General features: G+C 35.0%; 1 protein-coding gene across 1 annotated transcript in view; it reads left to right on the forward strand.

Annotated features, from left to right (window-relative positions):
- Positions 1 to 13,579, forward strand: part of LOC139502783 (ankyrin repeat domain-containing protein 33B-like) — a 46,913-nt gene that overhangs the window by 26,028 nt on the left and 7,306 nt on the right. The window lies entirely within an intron of this gene.

Here is a 13,579-nt window from a genome sequence, read left to right on the forward strand (position 1 = left end):
CCCGATGGTATCACCAGCCCAGTAGTCAGCACTTCGGTGTTGACATGAATATCAATTATATGGTCATTTTCATAAATTTTCTGTTTACAAAACTTTGAATTTTGTCGAAAAACTTAAGGATTTTCTTACCCCAGGAGTAGATTACCTTAGCCGTATTTGGCACAACTTTTTGGAATTTTGGGTCCTCAATGCTCTTCAACTTTGTATTTGTTTGGATTTTTAACTATTTTGATCTGAGCGTCACTGATGAGTCTTATGTAGACGAAACGCGCGTCTGGCGTATAAAATTATAATCCTGGTACTTTTGATAACTATTTACACCACTGGGTCGATGCCACTGCTGGTGGACGTTTCGTCCCCGAGGGTATCACCAGCCCAGTAGTCAGCACTTCGGTGTTGACATGAATATCAATTATATGGTCATTTTTATAAATTTTCTGTTTACAAAACTTTGAATTTTGTCGAAAAACTAAGGATTTTCTTACCCCAGGAGTAGATTACCTTAGCGATATTGACGACTTCAAGTCTAAACCTCCTGATTGCACTTGTGCTAGTTCCCAATTCACATATAATCCCGCTGGCCACGTTATTACCGGTGACCTTAACATTGTTAATAACACTTCTCTACGAAACGTGTTATCGAAAGGTCCGAAATATCGTGAGCCTAAATCCATCAATTGGAAATACAACTTTAAAATTTTGATGGATTCAGTCGAGGATTATGCCAGGCAATGGGCTAAGCGCGAAAAGGAAGACGTAGACACTCTATCCGAATGGATAAAGGCAGTGAGGTCCTTAATACAAATCAGAATTAAGAAACTGAATGGGTCCATCAATGCCCATGCTACGTCAATTTTTAAAGACCCAAATGTTGCTAAACACCTATCCGACCTCCATGATAAATATGTTGTTGTCCCCGCAGACAAAGCCCCAAATAACATCGTTTTTGTCTGTAAAAGTCATTACATTAATTGCTTGATAAACGAATTAGGTATAGACAATTCACTTGGAAACTCAACATATACCCTCACGACACTTACCAAAGAGGAAATCCTGGATAATCATAGGTCTGTTCTTTGTTCCTTTGGTATTTCAACCAAAGATGAAGAACTGGATCTTCCATCACTGTATTGGATACCTAAACTACATAAGTGTCCTTACAAACAGCGGTATATTGCTGGGTCTTCCAAGTGCTCCACAAAACCTCTTTCTAAATTATTAACATCCATTTTATCAGCAATCAAAGACGGGCTTCAAAGTTATTGTGAAACTGCCTATTCTAGAGGTGGCGTGAATCAGATGTGGATACTTAAAAATTCCAAAGATCTTTTAGAGTACATACAATCTAACTCTCTTTCATCTTGTAACAGTATTAAAACATTTGACTTCTCTACTCTTTACACAAGTATTCCACATTCCAAACTTAAAGACAAATTAAAAGAGTTGGTATTACTTTGCTTCATAAAAAAGAATGGCCAACGTAGATACAAGTATCTTGTCTTAGGGAGGAATAAATCCTACTTTGTAAAGAATCACTCTGATTCAAACAAAAAATTCTCTGAAACCGATATTATCAAGATGCTTGATTTCTTGATTGACAACATATTTGTTACGTTCGGAGGACGTGTTTTTCAACAGACTGTCGGCATACCAATGGGAACAAACTGTGCCCCTCTACTTGCTGACTTGATTCTTTATTATTATGAGGCTGACTTCATGCAGGAACTTCTTAGGAAGAAAGATAAGAAGTTAGCAATATCCTTTAACTCTACTTTCCGCTATATGGATGACGTTCTTTCACTAAACAATTCAAAATTTGGTGACTATGTGGAACGCATCTATCCCATCGAATTGGAGATAAAGGATACTACAGATACAGTTAAGTCAGCTTCATATCTTGACTTACATCTAGAAATTGACAATGAGGGTCGGTTGAAGACAAAACTTTACGACAAAAGAGATGATTTCAGCTTTCCAATTGTGAACTTTCCATTTCTAAGTAGCAACATTCCAGCAGCACCTGCATACGGGGTATATATCTCTCAATTGATACGATATTCCCGTGCTTGCATTTCCTATCATGATTTTCTTGATAGAGGGTTACTGCTCACAAGGAAGCTATTAAATCAAGAGTTCCAAATGGTGAAGTTGAAATCATCCCTTCGTAAATTTTACGGACGCCATCACGAGTTGGTTGACCGTTATGGAATAACCATTTCACAAATGATATCGGATATGTTCCTCACGTCGTAACTACAATCCCCTTCCCTTTCATGAATTTGACCTACCGAATTAGACTATTTACCGGATTTGTAATCACATAAGCAACACGACGGGTGCCGCATGTGGAGCAGGATCTGCTTACCCTTCCGGAGCACCTGAGATCACCCCTAGTTTTTGGTGGGGTTCGTGTTGTTTATTCTTTAGTTTTCTATGTTGTGTCATGTGTACTATTGTTTTTCTGTTTGTCTTTTTCATTTTTAGCCATGGCGTTGTCAGTTTGTTTTAGATTTATGAGTTTGACTGTCCCTTTGGTATCTTTCGTCCATCTTTTAGCCGTATTTGGCACAACTTTTTGGAATTTTGGGTCCTCAATGCTCTTCAACTTTGTATTTGTTTGGATTTTTAACTATTTTGATCTGAGCGTCACTGATGAGTCTTATGTAGACGAAACGCGCGTCTGGCGTATAAAATTATAATCCTGGTACTTTTGATAACTATTTACACCACTGGGTCGATGCCACTGCTGGTGGACGTTTCGTCCCCGAGGGTATCACCAGCCCAGTAGTCAGCACTTCGGTGTTGACATGAATATCAATTATATGGTCATTTTTATAAATTTTCTGTTTACAAAACTTTGAATTTTTCGAAAAACTAAGGATTTTCTTACCCCAGGAGTAGATTACCTTAGCCGTATTTGGCACAACTTTTTGGAATTTTGGGTCCTCAATGCTCTTCAACTTTGTATTTGTTTGGTCTTTTAACTATTTTGATCTGAGCGTCACTGATGAGTCTTATTCAACCCACCACTTTTATTCCCCTTTAAAAGTGTCCTGTACCAAGTCAGGAAGATGGCCATTGTTATAATATTGTTCGTTTCTGTGTGTGTTGCATTTTAACGTTGTGTCGTTTGTGTATTCTCTTATTTTTTAGATAAGACGTGGCACGGTACTTATCTATCCCAAATTCTTGTATTTGGTTTTGATGTTATATTTGTTATTCTCGTGGTGTTTTGTGTGTTGCTTTTCGGTGTTGTGTCGTTGTTCTCCTCTTATATTTAATGCGTTTCCCTCGGTTTTAGTTTGTTACCCCGATTTTGTTTTTTGTCCATGGATTTATGAGTTTTGAACAGCGGTATACTACTGTTGCCTTTACTTATGTAGACGAAACGCACATCTGGCGTATAAAATTATAATCCTGGTACTTTTGATAACTATTTACACCACTGGGTCGATGCCACTGCTGGTGGACGTTTCGTCCCCGAGGGTATCACCAGCCCAGTAGTCAGCACTTCGGTGTTGACATGAATATCAATTATATGGTCATTTTCATAAATTTTCTGTTTACAAAACTTTGAATTTTGTCGAAAAACTTAAGGATTTTCTTACCCCAGGAGTAGATTACCTTAGCCGTATTTGGCACAACTTTTTGGAATTTTGGGTCCTCAATGCTCTTCAACTTTGTATTTGTTTGGATTTTTAACTATTTTGATCTGAGCGTCACTGATGAGTCTTATGTAGACGAAACGCGCGTCTGGCGTATAAAATTATAATCCTGGTACTTTTGATAACTATTTACACCACTGGGTCGATGCCACTGCTGGTGGACGTTTCGTCCCCGAGGGTATCACCAGCCCAGTAGTCAGCACTTCGGTGTTGACATGAATATCAATTATATGGTCATTTTTATAAATTTTCTGTTTACAAAACTTTGAATTTTGTCGAAAAACTAAGGATTTTCTTACCCCAGGAGTAGATTACCTTAGCGATATTGACGACTTCAAGTCTAAACCTCCTGATTGCACTTGTGCTAGTTCCCAATTCACATATAATCCCGCTGGCCACGTTATTACCGGTGACCTTAACATTGTTAATAACACTTCTCTACGAAACGTGTTATCGAAAGGTCCGAAATATCGTGAGCCTAAATCCATCAATTGGAAATTCAACTTTAAAATTTTGATGGATTCAGTCGAGGATTATGCCAGGCAATGGGCTAAGCGCGAAAAGGAAGACGTAGACACTCTATCCGAATGGATAAAGGCAGTGAGGTCCTTAATACAAATCAGAATTAAGAAACTGAATGGGTCCATCAATGCCCATGCTACGTCAATTTTTAAAGACCCAAATGTTGCTAAACACCTATCCGACCTCCATGATAAATATGTTGTTGTCCCCGCAGACAAAGCCCCAAATAACATCGTTTTTGTCTGTAAAAGTCATTACATTAATTGCTTGATAAACGAATTAGGTATAGACAATTCACTTGGAAACTCAACATATACCCTCACGACACTTACCAAAGAGGAAATCCTGGATAATCATAGGTCTGTTCTTTGTTCCTTTGGTATTTCAACCAAAGATGAAGAACTGGATCTTCCATCACTGTATTGGATACCTAAACTACATAAGTGTCCTTACAAACAGCGGTATATTGCTGGGTCTTCCAAGTGCTCCACAAAACCTCTTTCTAAATTATTAACATCCATTTTATCAGCAATCAAAGACGGGCTTCAAAGTTATTGTGAAACTGCCTATTCTAGAGGTGGCGTGAATCAGATGTGGATACTTAAAAATTCCAAAGATCTTTTAGAGTACATACAATCTAACTCTCTTTCATCTTGTAACAGTATTAAAACATTTGACTTCTCTACTCTTTACACAAGTATTCCACATTCCAAACTTAAAGACAAATTAAAAGAGTTGGTATTACTTTGCTTCATAAAAAAGAATGGCCAACGTAGATACAAGTATCTTGTCTTAGGGAGGGATAAATCCTACTTTGTAAAGAATCACTCTGATTCAAACAAAAAATTCTCTGAAACCGATATTATCAAGATGCTTGATTTCTTGATTGACAACATATTTGTTACGTTCGGAGGACGTGTTTTTCAACAGACTGTCGGCATACCAATGGGAACAAACTGTGCCCCTCTACTTGCTAACTTGTTTCTTTATTATTATGAGGCTGACTTCATGCAGGAACTTCTTAGGAAGAAAGATAAGAAGTTAGCAATATCCTTTAACTCTACTTTCCGCTATATAGATGACGTTCTTTCACTAAACAATTCAAAATTTGGTGACTATGTGGAACGCATCTATCCCATCGAATTGGAGATAAAGGATACTACAGATACAGTTAAGTCAGCTTCATATCTTGACTTACATCTAGAAATTGACAATGAGGGTCGGTTGAAGACAAAACTTTACGACAAAAGAGATGATTTCAGCTTTCCAATTGTGAACTTTCCATTTCTAAGTAGCAACATTCCAGCAGCACATGCATACGGGGTATATATCTCTCAATTGATACGATATTCCCGTGCTTGCATTTCCTATCATGATTTTCTTGATAGAGGGTTACTGCTCACAAGGAAGCTATTAAATCAAGAGTTCCAAATGGTGAAGTTGAAATCATCCCTTCGTAAATTTTACGGACGCCATCACGAGTTGGTTGACCGTTATGGAATAACCATTTCACAAATGATATCGGATATGTTCCTCACGTCGTAACTACAATCCCCTTCCCTTTCATGAATTTGACCTACCGAATTAGACTATTTACCGGATTTGTAATCACATAAGCAACACGACGGGTGCCGCATGTGGAGCAGGATCTGCTTACCCTTCCGGAGCACCTGAGATCACCCCTAGTTTTTGGTGGGGTTCGTGTTGTTTATTCTTTAGTTTTCTATGTTGTGTCATGTGTACTATTGTTTTTCTGTTTGTCTTTTTCATTTTTAGCCATGGCGTTGTCAGTTTGTTTTAGATTTATGAGTTTGACTGTCCCTTTGGTATCTTTCGTCCATCTTTTAGCCGTATTTGGCACAACTTTTTGGAATTTTGGGTCCTCAATGCTCTTCAACTTTGTATTTGTTTGGATTTTTAACTATTTTGATCTGAGCGTCACTGATGAGTCTTATGTAGACGAAACGCGCGTCTGGCGTATAAAATTATAATCCTGGTACTTTTGATAACTATCTACACCACTGGGTCGATGCCACTGCTGGTGGACGTTTCGTCCCCGAGGGTATCACCAGCCCAGTAGTCAGCACTTCGGTGTTGACATGAATATCAATTATATGGTCATTTTTATAAATTTTCTGTTTACAAAACTTTGAATTTTTCGAAAAACTAAGGATTTTCTTACCCCAGGAGTAGATTACCTTAGCCGTATTTGGCACAACTTTTTGGAATTTTGGGTCCTCAATGCTCTTCAACTTTGTATTTGTTTGGTCTTTTAACTATTTTGATCTGAGCGTCACTGATGAGTCTTATGTAGACGAAACGCACGTCTGGCGTATAAAATTATAATCCTGGTACTTTTGATAACTATTTACACCACTGGGTCGATGCCACTGCTGGTGGACGTTTCGTCCCCGAGGGTATCACCAGCCCAGTAGTCAGCACTTCGGTGTTGATATGAATATCAATTATATGGTCATTTTCATAAATTTTCTGTTTACAAAACTTTGAATTTTGTCGAAAAACTTAAGGATTTTCATACCCCAGGAGTAGATTACCTTAGCCGTATTTGGCACAACTTTTTGGAATTTTGGGTCCTCAATGCTCTTCAACTTTGTATTTGTTTGGATTTTTAACTATTTTGATCTGAGCGTCACTGATGAGTCTTATGTAGACGAAACGCGCGTCTGGCGTATAAAATTATAATCCTGGTACTTTTGATAACTATTTACACCACTGGGTCGATGCCACTGCTGGTGGACGTTTCGTCCCCGAGGGTATCACCAGCCCAGTAGTCAGCACTTCGGTGTTGACATGAATATCAATTATATGGTCATTTTTATAAATTTTCTGTTTACAAAACTTTGAATTTTGTCGAAAAACTAAGGATTTTCTTACCCCAGGAGTAGATTACCTTAGCCGTATTTGGCACAACTTTTTGGAATTTTTGGTCCTCAATGCTCTTCAACTTTGTATTTGTTTGGATTTTTAACTATTTTGATCTGAGCGTCACTGATGAGTCTTATGTAGACGAAACGCGCGTCTGGCGTATAAAATTATAATCCTGGTACTTTTGATAACTATTATAAGTGATCCTCCTTTTTCGTTTTTTATATAGAACATACCGTTGATTTTACCGTTAGAATGGTTTAACACATATCATTGTTGGGCCCTTGATAACTTGCTGTTCGGTGTGAGTTAACGCTCTATGCTGAGACCGTACTTTGACCTATAATCGTTTACTTTTACATTTTGTTTTCAACACTGATACTATACGATGGCACCCTACCATGGCAGTTGGGTTTTAGTTCGATTTGTATTTACGATGATTGTCAGTGTTCCTGTCGATGATCAGTTGTTATCTCCGGGAACTCAGGTGTTTTCCGACAATAAAAATTGACAGTCATGATTTAATTAGGAGTCCTGAATGTGGTATTAAATGAAAACAATCAATTCACTTACACATAAGATATAGATATAAATAAACTTATCATAGATACCAGGATTAAAATTTCATATATACGCCAGACGCGTGTTTCGTCTACAAAAGACTCATCAGTGACGCTCGAATAAAAAAATGTTTGAAAGGCCAAAATGAAGTGCGAAGTTGAAGAGCATTAAAAGATATATGTTAAAATTTATGTGTTGAACGTAACGCCTTGCCTTTCTTAGAATGCAATTGAAATAATTAATTATAGTGACGTTTATGTAATGCCCAATTAGTCAATTTTAATTTGATTTGGTTGAATTTGGTCTCTCATCGATTTATTTATTTTTACTTTAGAAAAGTTTAAGGAAGCAAAACAAGTAAATAGTCACAGCTTGTCCTTCTAATCCATTGTAACCAGTTTCCTATCAAATGGGTCTTAATGACAATCATAGATAGAAAATATTAATCAGAGTACAGTTTATACGCGAAAGGAAACCATTGTGTCGTGTTTAATGTCTAATGATAGTCTTAAACCTATGATTTAAGTAAAAATATTTAAGAACATTTCCTGATTGGAAGAAGTAATGTGATTTCATTAGATAACGATACCATGCTCAAACATGTTACAGTTGAACAACCTTTAAATATTAAGCAACCTTCATTTGATACATGAATGACCTTATAAGCAGCTTTACCAGCACGTATGTTGTATCCCTTCAGATTTAATTTCCGACTTGATGCGTTTAAACTTTTAAACTTAAAATCATTGTTATTGCTTAACAGTAAAATAATAGAAATATAGAACCCCTCGAAAATTAAAAACGTGGAGTCCGTATTCAAATGGCAAAATCAAAAGGTCAAAAGGTCAAACACATCAAATAAAAGGATAACCGGATTGCGTTCAATATTGTAGCAGCTACGTAGTGCTACGTAAATTTTGACAATTGAACGTGTAGCTATATACTAGTTGTTGAATATATATTGATAGCAGCTACGTAGCCGCTACGTAGCTGCTACGATATTGAACTCAACCCAGCTGTCATAATTCTGATTTAGTACAGGCAGTTTCTTATGTAGAAAAATATCATCAATTGTTTTCCAGTATATTCAGGTTTTTTTTGGTTTTTTTTTAGGTTTTATTGTTTTTGTTTATGAATAAATTGAGATAGTGTATATTCATGAAGTTCTTAATATGTGTTTCCGTTTCTCTTTTTATATATATAGATTAGACCGTTGATTTTACTGTTTGAATATTTTTTGAAGTACTGAGGCTTTTCTACCCAAGGCATAGGTTACTTAGCTGTATATAGGAAAACCATTAGGATTTTTTGGTTCTCAATGTTCTTCAACTTCGTATTTTGTAGACAAAACGAGCGTCTGGCGCAAATACAAAATTTCAATGTTGATATCTATGATTTTATTAACACTAGTCATTACTGGGGCCCGTTTATATAGCTACTTGTATGGTGTGAGATCAGGCTCAATGTTGAAGATTGTACTTTAACCTATAATGGTTTACTTTACCAAATTGTGACATGGATGGAGAGCTGTCTCCTTGACACTCATACCACATCTTCTGATATTTATATACCAGATATTCCGTGACATGAAGACCCATAATTTCATGGTTACATTTGTTCGGTGTGTACATTATATTTTTTGTTCAGCTTACATGAGGCAGAAAAATAATACAAACAATATACCATTTTAGTTTTGTTTTTTTCTCACATTGTTGTCAATTTAATGGAGTTGTTTGTAATATATGGGAAGAGAGTAAGGTTTTATGAAGCGGGGTAAACTTAGTGCTAAATAAGGATTTTATCATCCATTCAAATTAAAATAAAATTATATACATGACATTTATAATTGCTTCTCCAGAAAAAAGTGAAGCAAAACACTGAACCCTATTAATATTAAATATCAAAAAGGGGACATTTCATTAAAAAACAAGACCAAGATTAAATCACCAGTACTCAGTGAAGCCATGGTACATGGAACGATACTGTGAATTGATATGAGAATATGTATGCAATACTGATAAATTCTCAGGGGGGAAGTGTATATGTAAAAATCAAGACAGTGTTAAATGAATCATAGCAATTACATATGGAGTCAACGACTAATTGAAATTGAAAGTTTAAATTTTCGAGAAATTGAATACGTGGCTGTATTCCCTCATTGATAGAAACATTTACCTTATCCTTCATTTCTATGACTGGTTTAATTTTCATAAAATTTTACCAAATATTTATTTTGACCTTTTGAACAAATATAAATTTCATTGGCTGTATAGCAGTTTGACAAACATGAAAGTTGATCATTGAGAAGCCTAATATTTTTTTAACAATAAAACTAATTGAAACATTAAAACGATTTTTACAGAGTTGTCTCCCTATGTGTTATGTACCATCTTACCATTAAAAACCATGACAGTGTCACTTCACAGTCTTCTTCATATTCATCAGGAAAAAAATTAGAAATATGAAAAAAGAAGATGTCGGTTTCTTTTTGTAGTGGCATGGAGCATTTAATATGCAATATCTTTCTTCAGAAGTCAAAGACCGTTTAATTGTTTTCAAAAGTACTTTAATCCAGAAAATATTTGCGGTTTTATTTCATTAATAGTGAACAATGTTCAATTATCTCGAACATAATCTGAAACAAGAATCCAATCTTCTTTCAGTTTGTTTGCATCCGATATGTTAGTTGAACAAAACTCTTACGATATTCTTTCGGTAATTAGACATTCGATTACTTTTCTCATTAATCTTTCTTCAATTTCAAGTCCAATAGAAATGAAATTGAATTTACAGATCCTCGCATAGAACTGGGAAAATGAAAGAAAAAAGAATGAATTAGATAAGACAATGACAATAGCAACTCCAAATGAATGGAGAAGATAGTTCTGACCTTTCGTATAAGTATATGGTTTTATACAAAAACAAACATGTATCGATACTAAAGGTTATATTGCAATCTTTACATATAAGCATTTAAATGCGAAAAATCTATATGACATACATTAAAACATTGAAATCCGCTTCGTTTGTTTGTACCTGTCCTAAGTCAGGCATCTGTTTTTCAGTAGTTTTCGTTTGTTGACGTGGTTCATGAGTGTTTCTCGTTTTTATTTTTGTTTCTATAAATCAGAACGTTGGTTTGTCCCGTTTGAATGATTTTATACTTGTCATTTTTATAGCTTTATAGCTTGTTGTTCGATGTGAGCCTATTGTCCGTGTTTAAGACCGTACTTTTACCTGTAATAGTTTACATTTACAAATTGTGACATGTATGAGAAAGTTGTCAAAACATATATTCTTATATCTATGTCCAGTCACGTGGTGCACTGACCATATAAGGCCTTCAGTCACAACTTTCACTGATGATATAGGAATCAATCATTTTCTCTTATCCGTGACGACTTTGTATATCGTTATGTGTCAAATCAATAGGGTATTACTGTCTATAGTCTGTTGTATCGTTATGTGTCAAGTCAATAGGGTATTACTGTCTATAGTCTGTTGTATATCGTTATGTGTCAAGTCAATAGGGTATTACTGTCTATAGTCTGTTGTATCGTTATGTGTCAAGTCAATAGGGTATTACTGTCTATAGTCTGTTGTATCGTTATGTGTCAAGTCAATAGGGTATTACTGTCTATAGTCTGTTATATCGTTATGTGTTAAGTCAATAGGGTATTACTGTCTATAGTCTGTTGTATCATTATGTGTCAGGTCAACAGGGTATTACTGTCTATAGTCTGTTATATCATTATGTGTCAAGTCAATAGGGTATTACTGTCTATAGTCTGTTGTATCGTTATGTGTCAGGTCAATGGGGTATTACTGTCTATAGTCTGTTGTATCGTTATGTGTCAGGTCAACAGGGTATTACTGTCTATAGTCTGTTGTATCGTTATGTGTCAAGTCAATAGGGTATTACTGTATATAGTCTGTTGTATCGTTATGTGTCAAGTCAATAGGGTATTACTGTCTATAGTCTGTTGTATCGTTATGTGTCAAGTCAATAGGGTATTACTGTCTATAGTCTTTTGTATATCGTTATGTGTCAAGTCGATAGGGTATTACTGTCTATAGTCTGTTGTATATCGTTATGTGTCAAGTCAATAGGGTATTACTGTCTATAGTCTGTTGTATATTGTTATGTGTCAAGTCAATAAGGTATTGATGTCTATAGTCTGTTGTATATCGTTATGTGTTAAGTCAATAGGGTATTACTGTCTATAGTCTGTTGTATATCGTTATGTGTCAAGTCAATAGGGTATTAATGTCTATAGTCTGTTGTATATCGTTATGTGTCAAGTCAATAGGGTATTACTGTCTATAGTCTGTTGTTTGCCGATAGCACTACAGTACTTTAATTACTTGAATAGATACACATAATCATTACTGACATGTATTCCTCAAAGTTAGAACAAGATAATTTTGTGTTTATATTGCATCCTAGAGTATGAACTGATATAAGAAAAAACTGTAATGTAATCGCCAATGTGACAACTCTCTACCAGAGACCAACTGATATAGAAGTTTAGCTCTATAGACAACCATACTGCTCAATGAATAAACGACTATGTATACATGCAATAGTAGATAATAAGCTGAATAATATCTGTTAAGAAATATCTCACCTTAGCCCTAAACAATGACAATCTATAAAACAAACAAAAACAACCATTAAAACTAATGTCTTAGGTGCATTATTATTACAATGAGATTCGAACAAGCCAAAAACAAATGGTTTAAAGAAATGTTATGATGGTCAATGGGACAAATGTCGTCAGAGACCAACTGGCACAAGAGAGAATTATACTAATTATTAAAACAATAATATATAAACCAAAGAAATTAAACCATTCAGACTGTTTTTTTTTTATAAGGTAAATAAGATGCGTTAAATGTTTTTCAATAAGCATTGACATTTTAAAAAGACAGATTTATCAGCAAAGGCATATAGTTTGTTTTTCTTCTTACTGCTATAGAAAAGCAAAGTCCGTTCAAAGTCTTGTCATTGTTTACGAATAACTTTAAGTTTTTATAATCACTTACTCTATTTCTAAGATGACCTCATCTGCAGGTGTCACAACAAATCGTTGATTCTAATTAGTGGTCTCTTCTATGTTTGGGTCAACTCTATTTACATGGGTCAACATAAAGCGTTGATTCTGATAAGAAGCAATTAGTATGCAGACTCTGACTTTTTCGTTTGACTACTTATAAATGGTTTACAAATCAGCTCCCGGCATTATATTATTTGTAAAAAGTGAGACGTATTTTGCTTAACGGAACCACATCATTATTTTTTTCTTAAAAGCAGAAATATATTTCTGGGCATTTGTGTACGGTTAAATTGTGGAAAATATTTGTCAAAAGAACTTATTATCGATGAAAGAACTAACTGTACCATTTTCCATATCAACAACAATTATTGCATTATTTTGGCGCGTTTTTCACATGCACCGGAAATTTATGTACAGAAAGTTTTGTTGTAAGTTTGAAATGTTTTGATTTTGAGTTAACAACCCCTAATTAAGTAAACTCGACTGAGACGCCATAACTTTCACTGACTAGTTACATATTTATTTTATTTGTGCAAATGTTGAAATATATAGAAATAATTCAGAAATTTTAGTCATTTTTACATGCTAACAGATTGAAAAAAAAAAGCTTTGGAATCCATCATTTTTTAAATTTTTTAACATATCAAATCAAATAATTAGTTTTGGAAAAATATAAAAACAAAGTTTTTTTCACATACATGTACTTCCATACCACATTTGTAAGCATCTATGCAAACTTCATATGATCTCTTTAACATCTGTATGTACATGATTTCTACATCTAGTTGATCTTTCTACAGATGTTCATACATATTCTGTGAATTCAGTTACCCTTTATACAGACTTATATACATATTTTGTAAATACTCATCCGTTTAAAATGTTTCA

This window comes from Mytilus edulis, chromosome 14 (genome assembly GCF_963676685.1).
Source record: "Mytilus edulis chromosome 14, xbMytEdul2.2, whole genome shotgun sequence".
Classification (NCBI taxonomy): Eukaryota; Metazoa; Mollusca; class Bivalvia; order Mytilida; family Mytilidae; genus Mytilus; species Mytilus edulis.